Here is a 24,250-nt window from a genome sequence, read left to right as displayed (position 1 = left end):
TTCCCTCCAGCCATGTGTCTCCTACATTTAAGAACAGCATAGTTTTAAGGAATTATTATGATTGGTATTAAAGCAATACCTAGATTACAGCAGTGCCCAATGAGGATTAGGACTTCACTGTGCCAGACACTGTACCGACAAAAAGATCCTCTATACTTTCCACAGTATGCATCCGACGAAGTGAGCTGTAGCTCACGAAAGCTCATGCTTAAATAAATTGGTTAGTCTCTAAGGTGCCACAAGTCCGCCTTTTCTTTTTGCGAAGACAGACTAACACGGCTGCTACTCTGAAAATAGTAAGAGATGGTGCCAACCCCAGCCCCAGGTCAGAAAGACACCAATGATGGGGGGCACCCCCAAAATGCAGGACAAATATCTGACAACCTGCCCCTGAGTCCCAGCCAGCAGCGCAGCAGGGCTCAGGCAGGCAGGCTGGCTGGCTGCCTGACTGCTGTGGCCCCACGCCGCTCCTGGAAGCGGCCGGCTGCTGGCACATCTCTGCGAGCCCCAGGCAGCGCTGCCCCTGCTCGCCCCAAGCGCACACAGAGACATGCCAGCAGCAGAGCGAAAGCAGCTCTCGGCTTGCTCTGCCTCCCTCCATGCTGCTTCACTCCTGGAAGTGGCCAGCATGTCCCTGCAGCCCCGGGGTGTTTGTCTCTCTGCACGCTGCCCCTGCCCCGAGCACCGACTCCACAGCTCCCATTGGCCGGGAACTGCAGTCAATGGGAGCTGCAGGGGCGGCGCCCTGCGGGCAGTGGTGCGTGGAGACCCCCCCGCCCCCGTCTAGGAACCGCTGCTGGAGGGGTGTGTGTGTGCTGGTTGCTTTGGGAGCTGTGCTGCCTGAGGTAAGCGCTGCCCCCCCCAACCCCAGCCTGCACCCCACACCCAAACTTTCTCCCAGAGCCCACACCCCCTCACACCCCAGCCCAGAGCCCACACCCAAATTTCTTCCCAGAGCCCGCATCCCTCACCCCCCTCCCACCCCAAACCCCTGTCCCAGCCCAGAGCCCGCACCCAAACTTTGTCTCAGAGCCCACCCCCTGCACCCCAACCCTGTGCCCCAATCAAGGTACCTCACTTTATTTTCATTTACTTCCCATTACGTATAATATAGGAGGAGGAGGAAGAAAAAAAGAATGAAAAATGGGGGGGGGGGGAAGATAAGAGAAAATGTTCTTTTTCTTGGCTGGGTCCTGAGGGGGGCCCCCCAAAAATGAAGCTGCACACAGGGCCCCACTAACGCTAAATCCGCTACTGTTGACATGACTTGAAGGATCAGGCAGCATTTGCATTTATATGTTTATTAGCCTGCAGCCCTGTTCTTCCACCACCCTGACCTTGTCGTATTAAGTCAGTAGGTATTGCTGCTGTTGCAAATAAGAAAGGTAATTCTGCTCCCTAAGGGGGAAAATCCCACCCCCAGCTCTCAGCCCATGTACCCTTATGCTGACAATTTCCACTAAGCCAGGGGTGGGTAAAAAGGAATCTCAAGGCAAAGGTCACTACTCCAAGTCCAGCCTCAGGTCAGAAATGTCCTCAAAATCCCTCCTAAATTGGGTCAATACCCGGTGGGTCCATAGGGCAGCAGACCCACTGGCTCCAACCCCTGCCTGACGCATCCAAGGAGAGCTGCTGCTGTGTGTAGACTTCTGAAATCCCTTTTCCCCAGAGGAGTAGATCTGTATCAATTCCGCTGCAGGCAGGGCCCTCTCTGCAAGTGGAGCCTGATCCAAAGCCCACTGAAGCCAAAAGGGATATTTCCATTGACTTTAGTTAACTTTGGATCATGCCCTTGCAGAGAAGAGAAGGGTTCAGATTTGGATCTCAGAGGCTGTTTCCTAAGGTCCAGAACCCTTGAATACCATAGTTAAGCTGAAATAACACTCTCTGTAGACACCGCTAGGTTGATGAAAGAATTCTTCCATCTACCTAGCTCCTGCCACTGTGGGAGTGGATTGCCTACACCAGTGGCTCTCAGCTGGGGATATGCGTACCCCTGGGGGTACTCCAGGCCTTCCAGGGGGTACATCAACTTATCTAGATCAGTGTTTATCAACCTAGGGGTCACAGGACAGGTTTAAGGGTGTCGCAAGTGCAGGACCGGCCTTAGGAGGTGGCAGGCAGGGCAATTGCCCGGGGCTCCACACCACGTGGTTCCCGGCAAAACTAAATTACATTCTGCAACCCCGGGCGGCTGGGCTCAGGTTTCAGACTCCTGAAATGGATATGGTAGTTGGGAAAGGAGGAGAACCACTGACCTACACTGACAGCAAAACCCCCTCTGTCGGTGTAGGAAGTGGCTACGCTAGGGTGCTGCTGTAGCACTGTAGCTGTGCCCCTGTTGCACCCATAGCGTAGACCCGCCCTGAGTCTATTGAGAGTTTCGCGCTTACCTTTACTGGCTGACCAATCCCTTGTACATAAAAAGGTTAGACTAGAATTCCCCAAACTTTAAAACTCACAGTGGCGAAAGGGAAACCCAGTTCCCAGGACTCCAAGTTCTTCATCCCATCATTTCTAGTCTGAAGTAATCAACTTTAGCCATGGAAATATAGCAATTAGTGCGACACAAAGGAGTAAAATTCAGTGCTCATTAGAGCGCCATTTCACAGAAGGTACTTAGCAGAGAACTAATCAGAAGATCATAGTCTTTTTAGCACACAAAACTGAAAGCGTAACCTGGGGCAGCAGAGTCAATATCAGCAAAAAGAAATAAAGTTCAACTCACTTCTATTAGTGTTTACACAGCACAGTTCCTCAGTAAGTAAATCACTTCCATACATGCTTGGTCTGGTGTGGCATGATTTTCAGAGACGCACGGGTAGTTCTGTTGACTACAATAGTGAAAGCTAATGATTTCCGAACACCTGGGGATGGCAATGCTGCTGTGGTCTAAGGCCTTGTCTGCTAATCAGGGATTAGCCTTCATTTCAGCCATCAGTTTAGCTGAACCAATACAAATGGCAATTTTCCTGGACTAAGGCTTGGAGCTTGCCCCAGGGTAGTTACACCAATGGCAGGATGGAGGGCTAATCCCCATCCTAAATACCTGTTATTGGCAGGCAGCCTTTACTCACATGAATATTCCTTGCTTGTGCAACTAGCCCCTTTTGTCCGAGTCTCCATGGGCAAAAAGGTGTGTTCTTAACTCGTGGTAAAATCCTCTTGAAGACAAGGCACTTTGTTATTCGTACAGGAGTTAGCAACTCAAGGTAAATACTATGGGGGAAGCTCAGGGTTAAACTTGAGCTGCTGACTCTTGTAAAAATGGCATACTGCCTTGTCTTCACTAGGATTTTCCCTGGAGTTAAGAACTCACTTTCCCCCCCAATGAAGACAAGACCTTTGATGGGTGTGTGTGTGTGTGTGTGTGTTAAGGGCTAAGTAAAGGTTACACCTGTGAGTAAGGGTTTATCAGATCAGATTTTCATATTGTCAGCTCTTCAAGGCAGAGATTTTATAACTCTACCCTTGTGTTAAAAAAATTTCAGCCCTTAGATTCTTTGAGCTTTCACTTCTCACCTTTGCCTAGCTCCAGTGTGGAACAACACTCAAGCTACACACAGTGATTCTGTTAGCAGATGATGAGTTGAGCACACTCAAGCTTTAGCCTGTGCCCTCTGATAGGTCAGCCAACTGGAGTTAAAAACATAACCACATTCAAGTTCAGCTTTTGCGAGTGTGGATAGAGCTCAAGTTAGGAGCAACACTCAAATTAACTAGGCAGGGAGCCCTAAGACACCAACGCACACCTACAGGCCAGCCTATGTACAAATGCACAGGGCAGGGAGCTCCCCACACATTGTATCTTGCACAGAATATTGTTGGGAGCACATTTCCTGTTTCCTCCTGATGCCTTTAGATTGATGGAAATCAAAGGGGTAAGAGTACAGCCTGACATTCCCATCCTCCCCTCTCCTGGTACTAAAGCAGGCTAAGCACAGAGAATGAGCATAACGCTGCACCTCTTTCTAGGAGTGACTAAACTCCTGTTCTAACATATGTACCCCATAAGCTCCTACCAGGAATTCTGCTGATTCAACCAGGACTGACCCTAAAAGCTTCAGCCATGGTGCAGTGCACCAGTCAGACTCTTGCCCTTAAAGAAATAAAAAACAAAAAAATTAACACACAAAGCTCTCAGAAGCACTGATTTCTGCTGATTACCCCTTTCAGCTCCTCACTTTGCAGTGGCTGTAACTTCACAGCTTAGCAGTAGTAGCTCCTTTAACTAATGAAGACCTCCAACATATCCTTATTTCAGAAAAGCAGAAGAGTTTTATATATTCAACTTACTAACTCAAAGGCTGAGCACGTTCTGAGACAGCTAGCAACAGCCAGCAAAGAATCAGAACACTTTTAAGCAGCCCAGCTGTGCTTAATGCCTCATGATTAACAGTTGTAGAGCACATCTGATTTCAGATAGCTCGTTAAGGGGAGCTGTTTAAATGCAGGGGAGTTGAGACAAGTCAGCAACATGAAATAACAGCAAAGTGCTATCATCTGGACATTAAAGAGTAATTCCATGTTATACCTTTGGTGACAGACAGTGATTGAACAAAACATCCTCTATACTGATGCAATAGGTATATCTGCTTCGCTTAGTGAGCTCCTGAAATCAAAGCATGCTTCACTTCTGCTTGCATACTAATATCTAAGCTCAATTCATTACTGGAAATCTTTTATTTCTTAAAAGTGAAACCTTGAAGCTCTTGCTAAGTATTGATTTAGGGAAAACTCCCAATAACTTCAGTTGCAGACTTTCTTGAATAAAACCCTTTAAGATAAAATTTAAGAATAAAACACAAAATTAGGAATTAAACAATATATATTAATTGCCTATTTACTGAAGCCAGGATATGTTTTCAGATTTATGAGCAAAACATTTTTATAAAAAGCAAAGCAATGTATTTGGGACCATAGACATTATTATTAGAAAAACATTAGGGCATAATGACATCAACAGGATTGGGGCCTCGTTGTGCTGGGCACTGTGTAAAAGCAGGCGGTGATCTTCTGCAAACAGGCACAAAATTAAGCATGATTATACTTATGGGAAGGATTTAGGGTTATAAAATCAAAGCGTATCTCTGTCCCACTGAGCTTACAGTAGGAAGACGACATGCATGAACATAAACTCTTCTGGGCATGGAACACATCACCAGCATTAGTACAGCATCCAGGATAATGGGATCCCATTACTGATTGGGATATCTTGCTGCTGCTAGAATATAAATATTTTAAAATAACTCATCTAACTAATGGGATGGATTTGGCCCAATGTGTTCTCCACTGTGCCCTGCAGACCAGCAAACTTGCACTGTCAAGCCAAATGAGGTCTGTTCAACATATCCTACTCAGTGTCAACAGAAAGAAATATGCAGAGATTCGCATGCCCACCTTTATAAGGCAAGCAACATGGTCTTGCGGTTAAAGCACAAGCCTGGTTTGTATTCCTGGATCTGCCACAGGGATCCTGTGTGACTAGATCCTGGCTTTCAGAGTTGTGGAGTACCCATAATCCCATTGCCTTTAAACAGAGTAGCATTTCTGAGAAATCAGTCTCTATCTAGAATAGTATAGGAGTTCCCTGCCTCCTAGGAGTGTTATCATATGTAGATAAAAGTGCCTTGCAATTTTGAGCCACTTGATTTTTCAGTGCCCAACTTGACACACTTTAAAGGAGGCTGATTTTCAAAGGGTGGGAGCTCAGCAGTTTCACATCCTCTAAAATGTCCCAAGTTGGGCATCTAAAAACTACTAGTTGTGTTTAAAAATGTTCACAGTAACTGATTTGCAAAGAGTTTGGAATCCTTGACTGGAAAGCCCTGTAGAAAGATAAGAGTATTATTTTTTGAGCAAGTGAGACATAACATATATGGAAGGATTGGAAAGAGGTTTGGATAACGCAAAGGCTAGCATGAACCGTCGTCCAGAACCTCCAGTTCAACATCTTATTGAGGTTTGAAAAGTTTGGCTCTCCAATTTAACTTTTGTAAGGTTTGCTGCCTCTCTGAACCCTCTTCCTGTGTCCAGAGCTGGAAGCAGAAGTGAGATGGGTTCTTCTTGCCTTATTTCCAGTAGCAGTGGAAATGGAAAGGTTCAGAAATTTCATGTGCAAAAAATTACTACTTGCCTGACCTGCAGCCTAAATCTGCATAAGCCTCCAACTCCGCCGCCCCCTCTTTCCCTCCCCGGTTCACCTAACACATCTACCATAGCCACAGACAGACCAAAATGCAGGACTGCACTGTATATAAGAATGGAACTTCAGGCCATTCTGGTCTCACTGAAGACAACAACAGACCTCCCACTGACTCGAATGGGATGATGATTTGGCAGTCACCTGGTGAGAGACAGCAAGGAATGTCCTGATCCAAAGCCCATCTTGATAATGAAAATACTGCAAATGATTGAGTTATTTATTTTTTCATTTGGGGAACTCAGATCACCTAGAGCTTCTCAATTCTATCCCCCTACCCTAGTACCACACAGTCTCCATACCTCCCCAGCCACTAGTCTTGTAAAATTTCCCACACTCAAAAGCAGATGGCTTTTCAGTCCGTACTACTAAGAAGCTACCAGAAAAAACACATTGTTCTGTTCAGGCCAGCCTCTCCTGTGAAAGTTCTATCATGCCAGCTTGCCAGGACTGAAGCTCTGTGGAACCGAGTTATAATATCCCAGACCAGGACTGAGATGGGGCCGCTGATACCAGCCACCTTCTACTCTGATACCCCAAGCGTCTCTAAGTGACTGCTGTCTTGCCTTGGCCAACGTGCTCAGTTTGCTTTATTTATTTAACACCTATTCCAAACTCATGATCTTGGAGCTGACAGCAGAACTAAATGCAGTCAGGGATGGACAGACTGTTACGACATATCAGAGAGATACAGCAATAGTACAGTAACTGTTCTGTTTGGTCACTAACGAGTCAGTTCCAAGCTGATCTTCTCTAGCTCAGAGGCTATGCCTTCCAGCCTTCCTCAAACCCAGACACCCCATCCATGAGTCTTTGCACTAACCCCTCCTCTGAAGCATCAGCGCATCCTATGCGGATACAAGGGCATATTTGGAAACTAGCAGACCTGTTACAGCTTACAGAGCAGTAACTGGGACAACGTTGTTTGAAGATAGCAAAGCAGCGAGATCTGGTTCTGCAAGTTTTGTATAGGTATGATGCCCATTGGCTTCCCCGAATGAATTGTTTGCAGGATTAGGTCCAGATTCCAGGGACTAGGTAGGCGGAAGGTACATCAGATCACAACTTTACCTACGTACTTAGGGCTGACCCTGGCTGAAGGACAAGGGAAATACATTTGCAAATAAGAATTAAGCATTTAGATGAGCAATTTTTTATTTTCTACTCCCCAAAAGTCTCTCTCTCTGTCTCATTTTGCTCTGTCCCTGTGTGTATTGGGGCTTGTTTAGAGACCTATCTGAGACAATTTGGTGGAGCTAAAGCCCATTTGAATAGGTGCATATTGCAAAAAACAAAACAAAATACAAAACATCATTTTAATTGACATTTATGGGCCCCTTTGGCCTCTGGGTGGAAATGGTACCAAGGATTTAACGGGGAGACAGGGCCTGACCCAAAGCCCATGGAAACACTCCCCTGGATCAGGTCCAGGGAAAGCAAAGGATGCTCTGACCTCTGACTCATTCCTAGGTGATTGTTGAGGCCACCTTGATGGAGGGAGCTTGTCATGACTACTACCATGGATAAATAGAAAACTTCAGTCTCCTGGGCCACTTAAAAAAATCTGCTGGTACCAGCCTGTACCTGAGACAGGAGATGTGCTGGTACCAGCAGAGAAGGGAGGGGAACTGTTTGCGACGGATGGATTCATGGATAAATTGCACCTTCTCTTGTCTGCTGGTACCAGCAGATTCTCCTGTCTTTATGCACCACACCCCCCTCCAGGCACTGACCACTCCTCTTTGGTCCCCTCCCTGTCACGCAGGGCTGCTCATGCTGGGTCAGAAGAGGTCAGACTCCAGCAGCACACAAGAATCACTCTCAGTTTGTGCTGGGGGAACCCTTGAGTGCATGGGGGATGGTAGGTGGATGAGAAATGAAGCAAGGTAGCTGGGATATGGAGAGAGAAAGGGAAAGAACAGAATTATCTTTATTTAACCCCCCTTAGAGACTCACTTTTCCCATGAGGCCCCACAAACCGTACATATCTATTATCTATGTAAATTCCCCCCTATGGGTATCTCTACAAGGCAAGTGGCAGCAAGACTCAGCACCTGGGCTGACAGACTCTGGCTCACACTACATTGCTAAAACCAGCTGTGGGCTCGGACACCTGGAGGGAGGAGTCGGGGTTTGGTTTCAGAGCCCAAGCCACAATATCTACATGGCTGTTTACAGTGCCATGGCTCAAGCCCTGCAAATAGAGTGTCAACCTGGGCTCAGAGACTCGCTGGGCCAGGCTGTGTACTACGTACCTCACAGCTCCTTGTGCTCTCTCAGGGCCCGGTTTCCAGAGTTGTTGAGCCCCCGATAACCCTCAATGATTTCCCTTGGAGTTCTGGGTGCTCATCCCTTCTGACTGTGAGGACCTCTCTCTCTGTGTTTGTGGCAGTAAGTTTTTCTGGGCCAGGGACTGTCCTGATACGTGCAAATTGAACAGGGCCTAGCACACTCATAGTGCTAAACAACATACTAGCCAAGGTGAGAGAAAGGAACAGGGAAAGACGAAAGAGCGTGGGAGAGAAAGAAGTGAAGGAGAGACGGAGCGAGGGAGACAAGGGAGTGGAGGGCTGAATGAAGAATGGCTGGAGTGCCCGAGACCAAGTAGAAGGATATCAAAAGCTTTGCCAGCTATGAGCATCCAAAAATTGTGAGTCACAAAATCATGAGAGTGGCTTAAAATCATGAGATTTTAAAAAATAATAGATATTGGCTTCTCTTATTTATTCTCTCACAAGAGTTGGCAACATTGCAAGAGTGGAAAATATCTGCCTTGCCAAGGCCAATGGATTAGCGACAGAACAGAGAGCACAACCGACAAGAGAATCTGCCTTTCCATCTCCCAGAAACGAAAGTGGTGCCGGAGAGTTGCGGGGGGGAAGGGGGAGTCAAAGTTCACAAACACCTTGCTGCACCTCTGGGTCTCCCTTTGATTCTCTTCCCACCAGTCATGCTGTTCGCATGGGGTGGAAAGGGGAACCATAGACTTGTAGTGAAGAGGAGCAACAACAACAACAAAAAACTTTTTTTAAAAAAAAATTACTTTTAAAGATACCTCCAGAGCAATTTACTTTTACTTTTTTCACCCTTTTCTAAAAAAGAAAAGCTGGTTTGTGAAGGGAGAGCATCAACATTTCAATTTTTGGCTGTTGCTGTAACAAAATGAGAAGACAAACTGCATAACAAAGAACAGTGGTCTGTACAAACGCAAAAGTCAAAGTAATGACAAAACAGATTGAGAGGGGGTGAAGCTTTTTGCTAAAAGGCACTGCCCTGTGTTTAACAAAACCAGAGCCAGGGCTGGTTTAGATCTAGCTCTCATCTGAGCTCCTAAAGTGCAGCAAGGGGGGCGTAGAGTGCAGATAAATGGTTCTTATTTTGGGCCATTTTTTATTAAAAAACAAACTCCTGGCTTGATGCAGTTGTTCAAATACAACATTGTAGACACCACAGCAGTTTTTGGGATGCTTGGAGCCAGGGTTTTCATTTGGGCTCATTTCTAAAACATGACTTTGAATCTACATACCATAATTCAGTAGAGGATCATAGAATATTAGGTTTGGAAGGGACCTCAGGAGGTCATCTAGTCCAACCCCCTGCTCAAAGCAGGGCCAATCCCCAATTTTTGCCTCAAATCCCTAAATGGCCTCCTCAAGGATTGAATTTACAACCCTGGGTTTAGCAGGCCAATGCTAAAATCACTGAGCTATCCCTCCCGCAAAGTGCTTTGCAGAGGGCACAAGTACTGTTATCTCATGGTACAAAGGAGGAACTCAGAAGCACAGTAAGGTTAAATGATTTACCCAAAGTCACACAGCTAAAGTCAATGTCAGAGCCAGGAACAGACTGTACTCTCAACAGTAGAATAGTGTCCTGTGGATCCTCTTTGAGGTCAGATCATGGCAGTATGACCTGAATACAGCTGAAATGGGCAACAGAGATAGCACAAAAGGGGCATGACTGTAACATTTAATGAAGAGACTCCAGTGGGTAATATACTGGATTGCACACTATCACCTGCTAATTGTCCATTCTCTAGTTTGCTCATTTTTTCACCATCTATATTGTTTCTAGTGACTCCTCAGTATTCCCTTTCTTTCAAACCCTTCTCATTCTTCAAGGGAGTTTATTTCAAATTCTCAAAAAAAAAAAAAAGGAGTATAAAATCTAAACGTGGCTGTCTATAGGGATCTTCTGATTTTGATAATTTAATTTAATTTAAGCCAGTGACTTGACCTCTATTTCTCACTCTCTTCCGATGCCAGAAGCTGACGTTCCAAAGGCACTGAGAAGACTCAGCTGTCTGGTTCTGAAGTTGTGCGAATAAGACTTCATTGGCTCTTCTAGTGTGAAGATTGCAAACTACACCACCACCTTGCATATAGAGCCTTTCAGATGAAGAGGTCAAAGCACTTTACTCATCACACATGGGCCTGAAAAGTTGGAAAAGCAACTGGATCCGAAGTCCACAGCTGGCTCCCATCTCTAAAAAATGGGCCAAATCAAAATCATAGATCTGAATGCTCTCAGTTTCTGCTTCTTGATCCAGATTTTGCATCTTGAGGCCATACCTACTCACTACACTCCTGTGAGGTAGGTATTTCATTTTATAGATGGAGAAACTGAAGCACAACTGTTGAGCTACTTGCCCAAAATCATGCAGCGAGTCAGTGGCAGAGCAAGGGACAGAACCCACCTGCCCCAACTTTCAGTCCCCAGCTCACATACACATGATTTGCAAAGACAGGCATCCACAAGTCAATGCAGCAGCACACTGCTGTTCTTTTGAGTCTTCATTTCAGCATTTCCAGTGAAGTTATTATGAGAAATACTGTGGTGGCTTCCTTACACATTTCAGTGGATCCTTGATTCCCTGCAGAGAGGATTTTTCAGTGATGAATTATTATTATTAATGCACAGGATCCAAAGTCATGCACACAGAGACACAGAAGAAAGTTGGTCCCTGCCCCAAAGAACTAAGGTGTCATAGCTCATGTCTTGCACCTCTTCAGTCAAGCACTGGCTTTCCTTCCTGCTCTCCCAGCACAGTTGTTCTGTGGGATATTAATGTCTCGTTGGCTCTAGCCATCTCTTGCTGCTATTCTGTGGAAGGTGGCTTATCTTTTTATGTATATTTTTATCTCAATTTTCTTTTTAAAGTGAAGTCTGTGCTGGCCAAATATGCCAGTCTATTAAGCTCTCAGAACACTGAAATCTTCGATTTATCCATTGTGCAACATGGGCAGCAGCAATGCAAGACCCCTCCCATGCTACCCAACCAATCCATGAGATGAAGGGACCCATAATGGGAACCAAAGCAAACACCGGTTCCACGCAAGACCCAGTCAGTCAATCAGTGGACATCACTGCCACAAGATATCATTAGAGGCAAGAACTTAGCAAAGAAAAACTGTATTGGACATTTATACAGATAATGGATGTATAGATAATGAGAATATCCAGAGTTATAATGGTAAGTATTAAAAATAAGCAAGAGTTTGGAGAGGGATATAAATGCTCATGCTTCAAGGCAGATGCCAACCTAGCAAGGGGTTAAGTGGTGTACAAATCTCATGCTGGCCTTCTGCACAACATTGGGAAGATCATACCCATTCTCTCTTTCAATTGCAGGGGGAGGGCAGGCATTGGTGGAATTTAGTTCTTTCTCTCTTGTATATATTTTTCTACAAAGTGTTTTGTGAGCTTCTTTGAGAATCAGATCACATAAAAGCTGCCTTCTATGTAACTATGATAAAGGAGACAGATGTATAAACTGGAAAACTCCAACAGAAGCCAGGACTGTCACAGGGCTATTGCACCCCATACCAAATGTGTCTCATAATGAAGAGCTACAACAGCATTTCAGCAGGTCCAGTTCTTGTGCACAAACACAAACCAAACATCATAAACCCAACATCGTAGCTGGCATTCTCAGCAGGAAGTCTGAAAACCATGAAGAGTGAGTTCCCATCTTTGGAAAGTAGAAACTGCTAGACTGGATCAGACCAGTGCTTCACCTAGCCCAGTGTCCTGTCTCTGACAACAACCAGTACCAGCTGCTTCAGAGGATGGTGCAAGAAACACTGCAGTTATGGGATAACCTGTTCCCAGGAAAAGTTTCCTCTACTATTTATAATACTAATTACCCATATACCTTCAGTACAAGGTCTTTGCCATGAAGTCTTAAATTCCTTCCCTGAATGATATCTAGGGTGCACATCAGAAAAAAACAAAGGAGAATAAGTCCAAGTCAATATTTTCTTTCTGAGCTTGAGCAAGAGATCAGGTTGTTTTGCAAGAACAGTTTTCTAAATTGTGCTGAAGCCAAAGTAACCAGACAGTTTACAGCACAGCCTCAACGTCTTCCTCATTCTTACATTTACCTTCAAGTAAGAAAGGATATGTAAATACATTAAAGGGAAACTGTGTAAGGTGGTAAATCATTAACTGGGACTATTTGGTTCTTAACAAAGTACAAATAGTGTCTAGAGTTTAAAACTAAACATCTAAAAATAACTTTCACCCCTGCCAGAAATCTGAGTCCAAAGATCTGCTGAGCACCTACAGGGGGCACAGAATCAACAGTTTCCCCTTGAATATCAAAATAAGCATCAGCTTCGGAGTCCTTGACGACATAATGTACCTCGGATTCAGCTCTCAGCTAGGGAACACATTTTTCAACCATGAAATGAGAAACATCCTTCTGGCTCCCAATGAACCCTGAACTTCTGTTGTATTCATGTGACTCCAGGGTTTTAAACAAACATGCCCCAAAATGTCAAGAGCTGATAACACTGGAGTTTCCTCTGATCCCCCTGCAGCTTCAGGCTCTGCAGGCTTAGCCCTGGTCTACACAACCAAATTATGTCGGTATAACTATGTTGCTCAGAGAGATGCAGTTATACCACCTGAACTCCCAGGCTCCTCCCATCGACATAGATACCACATCTTGGGGAGGTGAAATACCCAGGGCCACAGGAGTAGCGCTCCTGTTGGTGTAGACAGCATCTTCACTAAGTGCTACAGCGCTCTAAATGTAGACAAGCCCTTGGTCTTTACTTTGTACTCTCTGGGCCTAATTCATGGGTGTCCTGGGGCTACTTTGCAGCGGTTTGGGTGGCACAAAGTGGAAACAAAGCAGCCATCCTCCCCTACCACTGCCACCTTTTTCCAGTGGGCCCAAGTAGGTGAAAGAGCCTCCTCTACCCCCACAGGGAGCATTCCATGACACACATAAGAGGTGGCTGGGAGATATCCCATTGGTAGGAAGCAGCCAGGGCAGCCCTACCCCCAGACTATTCCCCAGTTAGTACATGCTGCCCAAATGAGACCCAAGCCCAGGGAGGGGAATATAAGCAACAAACTTTCATCTCTGCATTGGTGCAGCCACAAATTCCTTCCTTTGTAAGCATATAAAAGAGATACTCTCTCCTCAGCAGGGTAGATAAAAAGCAATCTTTTTTTAAAACTAAATTTAATTTTTTAAATTTTAATGAAATATGCGGGTTTTTAAAAAACTATTTAAAATTGAAATTAACAATGTATGTTAAGGTGTAGGCTTATTATAATCGATTAAAATAATTTAAATTAGGTACAAGTTTTAAACAAAGTCACCCCATTGAACTTCTAGAAGTCACTGGCAATCAGAGATTGTTGAAATGCTAAACTAGCTTTTGACAGCAATAGCACAAGCAGATACAGAGAGAAAATTTTTTTCTTTTCAGTTCATGCAACCAGTTCAGTTCAACGATTAGTTCTTTCAAAGTTAAAAAACCAGCTGGGAGCTGAAAAAGCAGGAGTGCTCATTTTCTTCTTTCAATCTATGAATAAAAACTAGGTAAGAGGAGGAGATCTACTAGTTCTAAAATCTCGAAGGACATGGTGACCAGAAACATGCAGATTGTACTTTCTTTGTTTAATAAAGTTAGTTTTAAATTTAAAGCATGTTTCGATATACTTTTTTTCTTATGTATCCCCCACATTTAAGACAGTTTTATTTAATAAAGTAATTAGAATGCTGTTTTTGTCTATTTTAATTGCATTTGAATTTCCATTCAAATAGAGCTCGACACAAATGACAAGGAAAAATTACTTATCTAGTAATTAAGAGATGTGTCATTCATCATTTTCTAACATAATAAAAAGTGTCACAAATTAAGAATCTGAATAAATGTAAGTGTAGCTATATAAATGCTTAAATAAACATGTATGCATATAGTGTACTTTTCTAGTTAGTAAAAAGAAGCACCAAATTTAGTGTAATGGCTATATTTAGTTGCAAATCAAAATGGTTACCAACCAATGACAAATCAACCTTTCTTTAGGAAAATAACTACAAAATAGAAATGCAAAAGATGATGAAAATGAATACATGAACTCAAGGTTTTCTGTTTGCCAATTTAAATCAGGATTAAAATAGGTGATTTAAACTATTTATCTTGCTCCTCAGAGATTTCAACAACTCTTTATCTCCCAAACTATCGAGAAAAGATGATGGAAATGTCTGGGACATGTATTGAGAATGAAGCCAAAACACCTGCCACGGCAGGTGTGCCATTGGCCAGTTGGAGGAACATGAAAAGGGGCTGATTGAAGGACTCGCCCTGGAGAACACTAGTTAGAGAGAGAAAACTTGCGGGACTTAACAACACATAAGACATACAAGCAGCAGCCCAGGATAGACAGGGATTGCAGAGCCTTGTTTGTGCCCTAAATGGCACTTGACAGCATGGGAAGGATTCAATGAGGGACATCCAGCCAGCAATCCCAATTAGCTGAGATTCTCCCCCTTTCTGACTGAGCCCTTTCAAGTCCTGTATCTCAGTTGTTGGAGTTCGTTTTTTAACATCAACACTCATATTGCACAGAAAACACAGCTCTCTGGCACAGTTATATTTAAGTTATACAAAATTCTAAGAAGGCAGAGATAAGGATCAAGGATCCACACTCTTTCATAGCTGTCATAACAATGTAATATGTTTATATCACAAATATAATAATGTTAAACTAAATTTACATTGTCACTAATCCTACACTGCATGTTACTTTGGACTTGGCTTCAGAAAGCCTGGTTTCTATTTCAGACCCTACCACTGACCTGCTTTGTGACCTTGGGCAAGTCCCATCTAAAAAAAGATATAGTAAGCTTGTAAAAAGTACAGAGAAAGGCAACAAAAATGATTAAGGGTATGAAACAGCTTCCGTATGGGGATAGGGAAAGTTTAGAGTCTGGGACTGTTCAGCTTACAAAAGAGACAACTAAAGGGGGATGTGATAGAGGTCTATAAAATCATGAATGGTGTGGAGAAAAAGTGCCATTTACCCCTTCACATAACACAAGAACTGGGAGTCACCCGATGAAATTAATAGGCAACAGTTTTAAAACAAACCTAAGGAAGTACTTCTTCACACAACACACAGTCAACCTGTGGAACTCATTGCTGGTGAATGTTGTGAAGGCCAAAAGTATAACTGGGTTCAGAAAAGATTTAGATAAGTTCATGGAGGACACGCTAGTAAGCCAAGGTGGTCAGAGACGCAATCCCATAGTCTGGGTGTGCCTAAACCTTGGACTGCCAGACCTGGGGCTGGGGCTGGGTGACAGGGGATGGAACACACAATAATTGTCCTTTTCAGTTCATTCCCTGTGAAGCACCTGCTGCCAGCCGCTGTTGGAAGACAGGGTACTGGGCTACACGGACCATTGGTCTGACCCAGTATGGCCATTCTTTTGTTCTCTTCAGCTACATTCCACAGGTGTATAATGGGAATAATTTTCTTTATAAAGCACTTTGAAACTGACAGATGGAAAGCAATAGGACTGTCATTTTGTGATGTCAGGAGTGTAACTTCGAAACAAGAGTTCCTACTAATTCCCATAAAATTCAACCCCAGGATATTGTCTGTATGCAGGAATTATTAAGAGACATTCTCTGACATGGGTTATGTATGAGGTCAAATGTGATGGTCATTGTGATGGATTTGGAGCTGTTCTGTAGTAAGTTATCAATACCATGTACTGACTTGGTTATTGGGGTGTTTCCTGTATGAATATATTGGTTTAGCTCAATAGGGGCTGTGTGAAAAAACAGGCAGGAAGGAAAAGAATGGCTCAATATGGTCACCTCTCTGCAAACACTTCAGAGTAGTTAAGGGAGAATGTCAGAACTATTTATTTCTATTACTGTAGTGCCTAGGAGCCGAAGTCAAGGACCAGGCTCCACTGTGCTAGGCACTGTACAGACACAGACAAAAAAAGATGGTCCCTACCCCCATTAACTTTGATGATTTTGTCTCCGCCCCAGCCAACATAGAAAACTGCTTGTGACCAGGACAGAAAATGCCTGCCAACACAAGAACAACAAAAGAACTGTGGGAGGATTAAAAAGGGACACTCTCAAGAGAGAGGCAACAGTCATTCAGGAGGAACCAGATGGAGACAGAGGGGCCTGCCAAGGGTGTCTGAGAAGCTAGGCCTGCCTAAGCCGCCCCCAGGAAGCAACAGGGCTCTGGGTCAGAAAGAGACGTATGTGAACTGTTTGTGGTTTTGAGATCTTCTCTCTCTAAAAGTGTTGTTCCTATGGTTCAAACTAAAAATACTTCAGCTTTAAGAAGGCTGTCTAGTCTAGTCACTACATTCCCCATTGGTCAGGGGCTCTCCCTAAATTACTTAACACATGAGGGGGTGGGTCCTTAATTTTGAATTTTTGTTTCAGTGTTGCAAGGGGCAGGTGGGTCTTGACAGTCACCCAAAACATGTTATGTAATTTAGGAACAGCCCCCACAACACCGAGACTCTAGAAGGGAAGAACTGCAGGTGCCCGAATTCAGTCAGACCTGCAGGATAAGAATGCTTAAAACCCAGGGTACTATAGCCCAAGGGCTGATCTAGGAGTGAGAGAATTGCAAAATTCCCTCCTTCCTCCTTGAGATAGATATAGGCATGAGCCTAAGACCCAAGCAGTGGACTCTGAGAGGGGACACAGGTGCAGCAAGCCCTGTAACAATGGCAATCACAATGGTCCCTTCTGGCCTTGAAATCTATGAGTCAGTGGTATTAGCATAGAGAATCATCAGACCCGGACATAGGTTTCAAGTTGTTCCTCTTTTTCATTAAGCTCCTAAATTTGCCCGGTTTGACCTCTTTATCTTTCCTTTTATCCCGAAGCAATCCCACAGCTCCTTCATGTCCTCCAAGCTCTCTGCTGTTTGGAAATCCCAGAATTCCTACTCATGTTTCCAGAAGTAAAACATGCCCTTGTAAGTCTAAAACTCTCCACGTCAGGCTGAGGGAAAGCTGATAAACAAGGAAGAACAAAAGCAACGTTCTCTTAAGAGAAAGCACAGCAGATGCCTCCTCACTGCAGGCTGCACCAACTCTGCTAGCAAAATGTCAGCTGGACTCTGCACACAGGGAGACTCCTCAGAAATTTAAAAGTGCAGGAGTCAGAAAACAGAAGACATCCCAGTTTCATAGCTACATAACTTACATAAATGAAGCTCTGATTACTCAATATAACAGCTTCTGGTGTATTTCTAGTTTTGACTGGACTTGCTCTGCCCTGTGCTCATTGGCTATTTCTTTTGCCCTCCCTCACTCTCTTCATCTCAGTTCCATTCCACACTTTCCTTTTTTTCCTCTTCTACCTCACCCCCTTCCTTTCACTTTTTTTTTCCATTTAGTTGATCCCCTCCTAACTAAACCTCCCCCCGCCCCAATGGTGGAACCAACATAATGTTTGCCACCCTGGCATTAGTCACTTGGCTTTTGTGTTTTGCCCATTTCCCCTGCTGTCTGTCTTGTCTACGTAGATTGATAGCTCATTGGGGCTGGGACTGTCTTTTTGCCCTCTGTTTGTATAGCACCAGATTCCAATCCCCTGCTCCAGTGTATCTGTAATTATTTATACACATTGCAACAGCTTCACTGGGAGTCACAGAGAGCCCCACACTAGCATAGCTCATAGCTCAGAGCTTAGGACATTCATCAGGGACCTGGGAGGCCCAACTTCAAATACCATCTCCTCATCACACAGAGGGGGGAACTGAACCAGGGTCTCCCACATCCCAGCTGAATACTCTAACCACTGGGCTAAAAGTCACAAATGGGGAGGTGGGTGGGCTGCTTCCTATGGTTTATGTGGGTTTAGGTGGGCTCAGAGCACACCTAATGGATCATCCCCAGGCCTCATTTGATGATCCCACTGCAGCTTAGGCCTGAGATAGGGTCCTGGGTGCCTAGATTGAGGCAGCTGTGCACATGCTCACTGGCAGAAACCAAGGCTCCTCAGGGACTTTAAAAGTGGAAGTTTAAGCACCTAGAGAGTTAGGAGGATTTGAGGATCTCAGTAGTGCTTGAATGTTGGCACCGACATTTTTAAGAAGTATTTAGGTATTGAAATCAATGGGAGTTAGGCACCTCGATGCCTGTCAAAACATGGTCCCTTGCCTTTAGTCTTTCTGTGCCTCAGTTATTATTTGGTATATTACTTGATTATCCATGTTCTGAAACCAGTAAAAGGTTTCACTAAAAGTAACTAAACACAATGACTTCATTTATTGCATTTTTATGGGGAAGAGAAGGTGTAATGAAGCCAAGGGCCAGGAGACAACTGGCTGGAGGTAGCCCCTTTACTCTAAATTTGGTTCTCTCCTTTTTTCATAAAGGAAAAACTGTGCTTTTAATGTTATCGCTTTGATTGTTTCCTTATGGTTTATGAAAGGTTGTTTCGATACAGAAAACCACCTTGAAGCAGCGAGTTTGATCTGGCAGTTGACATGATTATCTGAACCTTATCTCCAAACACTGATAAACTGTCTTAATAGGTTTATACTATTCCCACCCTGGCTTCACTAACTGGAAGACTTAACACCACGCAAAGGGTCGTGGCCACACAGATGGTTACAGGAGTTAATGTGGTGCAAGGCAAAGGTAAAAATACTATAGAAATTCATTAAACAAAACACTTTAGCAGTATTAGTAATGCAAGTACTGAGTTTAAAATGAACTAATGGTGGGGCTGATCACGCAAGCTGATGCCTGTAGGCAGCTGCCACCCTGGAAGCCAGGCTAAAGACGGGTCCCTGCTCTATGACAGGAGCCTGGTAGCCCACAGAGCTCTCAGGGCTTCTAAACTCTTGGGTTTGTGGTGTGGGACTCCCTGGGCTGCTCCTGGCTCCAGAGGTCTCCCCAGGCTGCCCCCCCCCCCACCGCTTCCTGGGACCAGTGCCTGGGAGTCAGGGGAGCTGGCTGCTTTGTTTCATCTAGAAAAAAAATGCAACAAAGTATTCAATTTCCCCCTGAAATTGTCAAGTTTCCTTTCCATGGGATATTTTGAAATTTCTATGTTTTGTTCTGAATCAGCCCAAACCCTTTATTGAAATGTCAGAATTTCCCACAGAATGGAAATTCCATGTTTGGACCAGCTCTAGTTCTAAGGTCCAAAGCTCTGTGCATCCTCACTGCCTACGACCCTGCCGAGCAAAGTCAATGCACTTCTTATTCTAGCTGTCTCATTTATTCTGTGGAGACTTCCCTTATGTTTTACTGAGAATGTGTTCTTGTTAAGTGCTTCATTGTGCTCTTTTGAAGACCTATCTAAAAAATAGGGAGAGTTGACTCTGTTGAGATGCTTATCAATAAGATTAGCACGTGCATTTACATGACCTAGAATGGAAACTAGGATAGATTATTGAGTGAGGTTCTTTGGCCTGCCTTACACAGGAGATCAGATTAGATGGCCATAATGGTCCCTTCTGGCCTTAAAACCTATGAATCAACAAGGGCTGCTAATCCCCACACTGAAGAGCATAAGGGCACTCATCCAGATGGGCTTATGCATTAACGTGCTATCAGGGTTGAATGTGACTATTACATCAGGCCTCCTCCTGTGCTAAAATATGTTTGCCTAACCCCATAGATCAAATTACAGGTGGTTGGAAAGTAGTTTTCTTCTCCCCACCCAAATATTTTTTGTTGTTAAATTTTCAATCAATATTTTCAGGTTTCAGTGAAAACTCAAAAGCCTTCTACGAAAGCAGAAATCGATTGTTGAGAAAAGTTCTGGTGTGTTGAAAAACATTTCATTTATTTATGCTTTGGGGAAAATATTTTGGTTGAAAATTTTCAACCATGTCTTGCTCTATTATGTCTTGTGAAACAGGCTAAAGGCTATGCTTGGGCACTGACTATGGATACAGGTGTCCAGGAGAGGCTTCTTTGACAATCAAGGATGGGAGAAATATTCTCCTCAAGGTGTTCTTGGGTGGCTGAATGGCCACTTCCAAATTCACCTGCAGGTTGATTAGTATGAGAATGTTGACTATCAAAAACAACGAGGAGTCCAGGGGCACCTTAAAGACAGATTTATTTGGGCATAAGCTTTTGTGGGTAAAAAACACCACTTCTTCAGATGCTACCCCTCTTATACTTGACTATCTAAGTTCCCTAGAAACATGGAGTGAAGTCCTGGCCCCAAAGATGACAATGGGAAAAACTCTCATTGCTTTCAAGGGGGACAGAATTTCATCTCTGCTTCTTACACATATAATGCCAAAACAGTACGGGGAACTTTACAGATAATAAAGAGAAAAGGTCCCTGCCCCACATAGACAATGGACAGACCAAAGATGAAGGATAGAATGCAAGAAAAAAACAAGCATATCCAGCAGTGAAGTATAGCACATCTTATTTGTTTATCCTATTAAAATCGCTTTAATTATGTCATCTTTTTGTTAATGTTTCCATACAGCTGAGAGACTAGTGGTTTTAGGCCACCTGGAAGAAGGGTATTTTAAGGAGAGACTTAAAGGAGTGGGGGGAAATGGAAATATCATAGATAAGGCCAGCAGTTTCAGGTAACAATTAGCATTTTCAAAAAAAGAAGGAGTACTTGTGGCACCGATGAAGTGAGCTGTAGCTCACGAAAGCTTATGCTCAAATAAATTGGTTAGTCTCTAAGGTGCCACAAGTACTCCTTCTCTTTTTGCGAATACAGACTAACACGGCTGTTACTCTGAAACCTGTAATTAGCATTTTGTAGCACTTCTCATTTTCAAAGGGCTTTAGAATGGTTAATTAATTCATCCTCTCTGAACCTCTGTGACACAAATAACTATCATCCTTATTTTACAGAGAGGGACACCAGGACACAAATGGCAACATTGTCAGAAATGTTCACTACTTTTAGATGCCCAACTTGAGCCACCTGTGGGGAGAGAAGCTGGCCCCAGAATTGTTTTAACATGCTGTCATTTGTCTTACAGACATCCTAATTTCCTTAATAAAAAGTATGGTCCTCACCCTGATTGTTTTATGATGATGTTTTAGCTATGAAATGCCTAGTCTACTGAGATACTTAATAGGACTAGCATCTATATTTACATGACTGAGGATGGAACAGACAGGACATATATTAGGTGCATACAGTTACTCAGTGCACATGCAAGCTGGTCACTGTTTGCCAAACGATCCAAACTAACCCTAGTTGCACTGAGGTACAAAATAAGCACATGCAACAACATAACCACCTCCCCCACCAACTCATTGTATAGATTAACAGCATTTGTGGTGAAATCTAGGCCCCATTGAAGTCAGTGGGGACAGGATTTCACCCTCAGTATATACACAGAAATTGGTCAACAAAACACCCCTCCACACAGTACAAACGGTATCATTCCAGACATTTTCAAGATTACTCAGCCCCCATTTAAGGATCTAAATATGTGGCAAGTGTTTCCAGAAGCACTCAGCCTCCTGTATCTGCCATTACCGTAGATTTAAGTACCTCTTAGCTATTGGATGCTGAACTCTGTTGGAAGTCTGGTGTCTAGGTGCTGAAGTCACACTAAATACAGAAGGCCTGATTTTCAGAGGTGCTAAGCATCCACCGCTTCCATTGACTTCACTTGTGTTCTTTGGAAGTTCCACTCCTCTGAAGATCATGTCTGTGTTGTGCAGACCTTGCCTGTAGGGGAGACCACATTCCTTGACTCTCATCCTGAGGCATGACTGTCATCTGACAGCACCTGCCTTTCAGGGACTCCATTGTTATACCTTAGATCACAAGGGGCTTGTCTCTTTGCTACGATGGTTTCACCTTGACAACAGTCTCAGTCCATCTTGCCTCACTCACACTAAACCCAGGAACATTTTTCTTTTGCAGAGGTGCTTAAACATGAGAGGCAACATGGTCTGGTGATCAGAGTGCAGAAGTGGGAGGGCTACCTCTATTCTGTAACCGAGCTGCTGCAAAACCTTGGGTAAGTCACTTAACCTGTCTGTGCAACCTAAGTCTCTCCATCGGCAAAATGGGGATAACATGCCACCTTAGCAATGTATTTGAGATCCTAGAATGAAATCCACTATGACCATCTGGACTGGCCCATTCTGGATTCAATACCGGTGCAAATGAGAACTGAATCTGATCCTAGTACCACAGAGTAGAGGTCTGCTTGGGCTTAAGTTGTTAGCCTGACCCAGACCTGAAATGGGCCCACACCCATCCGAGCCGGTTAAGTACTTTTCCCACCCAACCCTGACCTTTCCCCTGAACCAGAGTCAGCACCACTGCTGCCCAGGGATTGGTGCGGCCACAGACACATGAGCTGGTGGCTGCCTGTCCTGCTCCCGTGCTGGGGGATGAGAGGAACTGCAACTCCTTAGCACGTTCACTGTACAGCAGAATGGCAGCATCCAGCAGGAATGGGGCATGCAGACACAGCCACCAGCCTCACGGGCAAGAGGAGTAGAGCTGACGTGACCCAAGGTCAGAGAATTGCATAGTTTTCTGACCAGACCCACCCTAAACACGACACTCATGGCTGGGTCCTGTTGGGCTGCAGGCTCTACCATGGAGTGACATTCACAAGTCTGAGGGTCATGGGCCAGATAATAAATTGCTTAGTCTCTAAGGTGCCACAAGTACTCCTTTTCTTTTTGAGAATACAGACTAATACGGCTGTTACTCTGAAATCTGGTATAAACGCAGAGTAACTCCAAAGAAACTGACGATTTTAATGTTTCCTCTCTCTGTAAGGGAAACCATGTATAAAAGCTATTCAACACAAACAGTCCTAATGGTTCACTGACACACCAAGGGATGAAGTACATAACATAAAGCAAAGGTTACATGAATCAGAAGGAGCAAAGTAAAATTCTGAATCACAGAGAAAATAGCCAAGCAGCAAAAGAACCTCCAACTGGTACCCATAAAGCAGGTTACACATTAACCATGACATCAGCGCAGGTTGTATATTGTAGTTTACATCCAATAATCTAGTAATCTTATAGAGCCTGAACCTGTGGTCCTTACTCAGGCTTCAGTGAATATTTTGCCTGCATAAGCTCACTTGATCAGCTAGCTATAATCCTCCTATAGTTTTCACTTTTGTAGCAGTGCAAAGAAAGCCACCAGGCAAGGCTAATGTTCTGAGCTGTTCCATCTGAATCATCCACAGGAAGAGCCAAGGACAAAAGATACATGACCCAGGCCTTACAAAAAGGAAGGTCAGCCAATTTCCACTCTAGCACTATAGTATGTTTCACAGAAAGTGATGATTACAACCTCTGTTCAGCAAGGTCCTTAAGCATGTGCCTAAATCCAAGCATGTGAGTAATCCCACTGAAGTACTAGTTCAGTGAGATTAGTCACCAGCTAAAAAGAGTTTTAGCTGGACTGTACATTCCTTGGGGTATGGAGCTGCGATTTTAAATGGGTCTGTCATGCACCTTTGCTGCTGAAATAACAATAAATCAGTGGTCCAGTGTAGTGGGGCTCAATAAAGGGATTACAGCTCAGGAGGTCTCCCCTTCTATGCCCATGCTTAGATCAGTAGTTCATGGTACTCCCTCTTGAGATGCAACTTTGCATTTTTCTGTGAGCCATCCTGAAAGAAGCAGTTATCTCACTTCCTTTCAAATTGGCCAGCAGAGAATGGAAGTGTTTTTCCACAGCAAATTTGGGATCATTCAGAATGAAAGGAAATACATGCATGTAACGTTCCTAGTGTTCCAGACTCCTGGACCCAACCCATCCAACAGGAGCTTCA

The sequence above is a fragment of the Lepidochelys kempii genome, chromosome 22 (genome assembly GCF_965140265.1).
Source record: "Lepidochelys kempii isolate rLepKem1 chromosome 22, rLepKem1.hap2, whole genome shotgun sequence".
NCBI classification, from domain to species: Eukaryota; Metazoa; Chordata; order Testudines; family Cheloniidae; genus Lepidochelys; species Lepidochelys kempii.
This window is presented reverse-complemented; position numbering follows the sequence as displayed.